Genomic DNA, 6,067 nt, shown 5'->3' with positions numbered 1-6,067 from the left:
ACCCTATGACGTCATTTTCCGTCATATAAATATGGCCACCATTTTGAATTTTCTGAAAAAGCTACTTTTTCGAACTCGTCCTAGACGGTTTGTCCGATTTGCACGAAAATTGAACCAGATCATCTTCAGGCAGTGCTGACCAAAAGTTATGGAATTCAAATTGATTCGTCAAACCGTTTTCGATAAACGCACGAATACATTTTACGTAGCGCTAGCAAAAACAGTCGTAAGGCTGTATCTCCGCAACGGTTTATCGTATTCAGACCAAACCTGGTACATGTACTCACAAGCATGACCTGAGGCTACATGCTGCGTTTCGGCGCAGCGCCACCTACTGGTCTGGAGATATGAAAAATGGCTATTTTTGCTTATAACTTCTGAACAGCTTGTCCAAAAATCATAAAATTGGTCTTGATAGATTCAGGGCGACATGCCGAGTCGACTGATATCCAATTTTGCCATATCGGCCATTTTGACTGTCGGCCATTTTGAATTTTGTGCTAAAATGCTGTATTTTAACAACGCATGAACGGATTGTTACGAAACTTGGTATGGGTCATCAACACGATGTCCTGAAGGAGTGTGAGAAGTTTCGAAACAGCGCCACCTAGTGGTGAATTTTTTTTTTCAAATGCTTATAACTTTGGGAGTGATCGACTTATTTTCACGAAACTCATCTCATTAGACTCCTGAATCGTTGCCGAGTCCAACGATACCAAACATTCTAGGTTTCGCCTTACGGTTTGTGTAGCGTTGTGATTTAGCGCTTAAAAAACATTAGGCTATATCTTCGAAACCGTTTGTCCGATCAAGACGAAACCACCGTCAGAAGTTTGGAATCATAGCTTGTTAACTAAACGTCAAAGCCCAAATGCGAAAATATTGATGTTTAGGGGTAGTAATATTCAATCAAAGTCATGTGTCAGTCATTTTTTACGTGTTTTTTCATATAAATATCTATAACTCCGAAGCAAATTGAGATATTTGCACCAAAATCGACACATATATGTATGGGCTCACTCTGAGGACACATAAAAAAAATTGTGGGACTGAGCCTCTTGGTGGCGCTATAATTGAACAAAATATGAAATTCCCATTGACTTCAATACAGTTTTGTGAAATAAAATGCTATACTAAACAAATGCATTGGTGTAATATTACGAAACTCAGATTGTGTCATCAGCACCATCCCCTGAAGGCAACCAAAATATTTCAAGACAGCGCCACCTAGTGGTCAAAAGTTATAACAAAATTTCCAAAAAGGCTAATAACTTTTGAATAAATCTGGCTATTGAAATGCCACGGGTCTTAATAGATTCCTTGGGTCAAGCCGAGAACATAGATACCAAGTTTTCCTTATTTGGCCAAACTTCCTGTCCGCCATCTTGATTTTCATTCAAAACCTACTTTTTCGAACTCCTCCTAGACCGTTTGTCCGATTTTCACCAAAATCGAATCGTATCATCTCCAGACTGTGCCGACAAAAAGTTATGGATTTCGTGTCGATTGATGAAACTGTTTTCGTATAGCACAGCAGCAAAGTTGAGGCATGATGCCAAAATGACTATTCAGGCTTTATATCTGCAATGCCTCGACATATTGACACAAAACTTTGTATGTGTCACTGTCTCCTTACTCTGACCACACCACATCAATTTCGTAACAGCGCCACCTTTTGGTCAAAAGTGACAATCCATTAAATCATATTTTGAATCACTTTTTACATGATTTTTCAGCCATTTCGCCTGAAATCCTCTTTAAATGTCTTTAATTGCTCATTGTTGCAGTTGGTCTGACACTTTCAGACATGTTGGCATGTCTTGTCGTCTTATTCTGCTTGGCCCCGGTAATTGCTGCTTGCAGCTATATTTATTATTATTATTCTTCCGCCATGGGAGTCTATGGCAGCCCATAGAACCGATTGCGGGAAAGTTGTTTTGGTTTGACATTCTGATAGAGGACCGTCTCAACATTAAATACACCAATTTTGGTGTTTCTAAGTCATTCCCTCTAGCGCCACCACCTGTCCAAAGTTTCACTTTTATTTTGCTAATAACTTTTGAACCGTAAGGCCAATCAGCGAAATTCTTTTCTCCTCTGATTCCTGAGCTCATGGCGATTCGATAGCACCCTATGACGTCATTTGCCGTCATAAAAATATGGCCGCCATCTTGAATTTTCAAAAAAAGCTACTTTTTCGAACTCGTCCTAGACGGTTTGTCCGATTTGCACGAAAATTGAACCAGATCATCTTCAGGTAGTGCTGACAAAAAGTTATGGAATTCAAATGGATTCGTCAAACCGTTTTCAATAAACGCACAAATATATTTTACGTAGCGCTAGCAAAAACAGTCGTAAGGCCGTATCTCCGCAACGGTTTATCGTATTCAGACCAAACTTGGTACATGTACTCACAAGCATGACCTGAGGCTACATGCTGTGTTTCGGCGCAGCGCCACCTACTGGTCCGGAGATATGAAAAATGGCTATTTTTGCTTATTACTTCTGAACAGTTTGTCCAAAAATCATACAATTGGTCTCGTTAGATTCAGGGCAACATGCCGAGTCGACTGATATCCAATTTGACCATATCGGTCATTTTGGCTGTCGGCCATTTTGAATTTTGTGCTAAAATTCTGTATTTTATGAACGCATGAACGGATTGTTACGAAACGTGGTATGGGTCATCAGCACAATGCCCTGAATGAGCCTGAGAAGTTTCGAAACAGCGCCACCTAGTGGTGAATTTTTTTTTTCAAATGCTTATAACTTTGGGTGTGGTCGACTTATTTTCACGAAACTCATCTTTTTAGACTCCTGAATCGTTGCCGAGTCCTACGATACCAAACATGCTAGGTTTTGCCTTACGGTTTGTGTAGCGTTGTGATTTAGCGCTTAAAAAACATTTGGCTATATCTTCGAAACCGCTAGTCCGATCGAGACGAAACCACCGTCAGAAGTTTGGAAACATAGGTCGATAGCTATACGCCAATGCCCAAATGCGAAAATATTGATGTTTAGGGGTACTAATTTCCAATCAAAGTCATGTGTCAGTCATTTTTTTCGTGTTTTTTCATATAAATGTCTATAACTCCGAAGCGAATTGAGATATTTTCACCAAAATTGACACACATATGTATGGGCTCACTCTGAGGACACGTAAAAAAAATGGTGGGACTGAGCCTCTTGGTGGCGCTATAATTGAACAAAATATGAAATTCCCATTGACTTCAATACAGTTTTGTGAAATAAAATGCTATACTAAACAAATGCATTGGTGTAATATTACGAAACTCAGATTGTGTCATCAGCACCATCCCCTGAAGGCAACCAAAATATTTCAAGACAGCGCCACCTAGTGGTCAAAAGTTATAACAAAATTTCCAAAAAGGCTAATAACTTTTGAATAAATCTGGCTATTGAAATGCCACGGGTCTTAATAGATTCCTTGGGTCAAGCCGAGAACATAGATACCAAGTTTTCCTTATTTGGCCAAACTTCCTGTCCGCCATCTTGATTTTCATTCAAAACCTACTTTTTCGAACTCCTCCTAGACCGTTTGTCCGATTTTCACCAAAATCGAATCGTATCATCTCCAGATTGTGCCGACAAAAAGTTATGGATTTCGTGTTGATTGATGAAACCGTTTTCGTATAGCACAGCAGCAAAGTTGAGGCATGATGCCAAAATGACTATTCAGGCTTTATATCTGCAATGCCTCGACATATTGACACAAAACTTTGTATGTGTCACTGTCTCCTTACTCTGACCACACCACATCAATTTCGTAACAGCGCCACCTTTTGGTCAAAAGTGACAATCCATTAAATCATATTTTGAATCACTTTTTACATGATTTTTCAGCCATTTCGCCTGAAATCCTCTTTAAATGTCTTTAATTGCTCATTGTTGCAGTTGGTCTGACACTTTCAGACATGTTGGCATGTCTTGTCGTCTTATTCTGCTTGGCCCCGGTAATTGCTGCTTGCAGCTATATTTAGGGGCCAAGCACCGAAGGTGCGGAGGCACCTATTGTATCTGTTCCGTTTCTTATTATTATTATTATTATTAGGGGCCAAGCACCGAAGGTGCGGAGGCACCTATTGTATCTGTTCCGTTTCTTATTATTATTATTATTATTATTATTATTATTATTCTTCCGCTCTGGGAGTCTATGGCAGCCCATAGAACCGATTGCGGGAAAGTTGTTTTGGTTTGACATTCTGATAGAGGACAGTCCCAACATTAAATACACCAATTTTGGTGATTCTAAGTCATTCCCTCTAGCGCCACCACCTGTCCAAAGTTTCACTTTTACTTTGCTAATAACTTTTGAACCGTAAGGCCAATCAACAAAATTATTTTTTCCTCTGATTCCTGAGCTCATGGCGATTCGATTGCACCCTATGACGTCATTTTCCGTCATAAAAATATGGTCGCCATCTTGAATTTTCAAAAAAAGCTACTTTTTCGAACTCGTCCTAGACGGTTTGTCCGATTTGCACGAAAATTGAACCAGATCATCTTCAGGTAGTGCTGACAAAAAGTTATGGAATTCAAATTGATTCGTCAAACCGTTTTCGATAAACGCACGAATACATTTTACGTAGCGCTAGCAAAAACAGTCGTAAGGCCGTATCTCCGCAACGGTTTATCGTATTCAGACCAAACTTGGTACTTGTACTCACAAGCATGACCTGAGGCTACATGCTGTGTTTCAGCGCAGCGCCACCTACTGGTCCGGAGATATGAAAAATGGCTATTTTTTCTTATAACTTCTGAACAGTTTGTCCAAAAATCATAAAATTGGTCTCGTTAGATTCAGGGCAACATGCCGAGTCGACTGATATCCAATTTGACCATATCGGTCATTTTGGCTGTCGGCCATTTTGAATTTTGTGCTAAAATGCTCTATTTTAACAACGCATGAACGGATTGTTACGAAACTTGGTATGGGTCATCAACACGATGTCCTGAAGGAGTGTGAGAAGTTTCGTAACAGTGCCACCTAGTGGTGAATTTTTTTTTTCAAAAGCTTATAACTTTGGGTGTGATCGACTTATTTTCACGAAACTCATCTCATTGGACTCCTGAATCGTTGCCGAGTCCAACGATACCAAACATGTTAGGTTTCGCCTAACGGTTTGTGTAGCGTTGTGATTTAGCGCTTAAAAAACATTTGGCTATATCTTCGAAACCGCTTGTCCGATCGAGACGAAACCACCGTCAGAAGTTTGGAAACATAGGTCGATAGCTATACGCCAATGCCCAAATGCGAAAATATTGATGTTTAGGGGTAGTAATATTCAATCAAAGTCATGTGTCAGTCATTTTTTTCGTGTTTTTTCATATAAATGTCTATAACTCCGAAGCAAATTGAGATTTTTGCACCAAAATCGACTCATATATGTATGGGCTCACTCTGAGGACACATAAAAAAAATGGTGGGACTGAGCCTCTTGGTGGCGCTATAATAGAACAAAACATGAAATTCCCATTGACTTCAATGCAGTTTTGTGAAATAAAATGCTATACTAAACAAATGCATTGGTGTAATATTACGAAACTCAGAATGTGCCATCAGCACCATCCCCTGAAGGTACCCAAAATATTTAGAGACAGCGCCACCTAGTGGTCAAAAGTTATAACAACATTTCCAAAACTGCTAATAACTTTTGAATACATCGGCCTATGTAAATGCCACTGGTCTTAATAGATTCCTTGGGTCAAGCCGAGAACATAGATACCAAATTTTCCTTATTTGGTCAAACTTCTTGTCCGCCATCTTGATTTTCATTCAAAACCTACTTTTTCGAACTCCTCCTAGACCGTTTGTCCGATTTTCACCAAAATCGAATCGTATCATCTCCAGACCGTGCCGACTAAAAGTTATGGATTTCGTGTCGATAGACGAAACCGTTTTCGTATAGCGCAGCAGCAAAGTTGAGGCATGATGCTAATAGCATTAATTAAGGCTTTATCTCTGCAATGCCTTGACATATTGACACCAAACTTTGTATGTGTCATTGTAACTTCACTCTGACCACATCACATCAGTTTTGTAACT

This window comes from Scardinius erythrophthalmus (assembly GCF_964197995.2).
Source record: "Scardinius erythrophthalmus genome assembly, chromosome: 4".
NCBI lineage: Eukaryota > Metazoa > Chordata > Actinopteri > Cypriniformes > Leuciscidae > Scardinius > Scardinius erythrophthalmus.
This window is presented reverse-complemented; position numbering follows the sequence as displayed.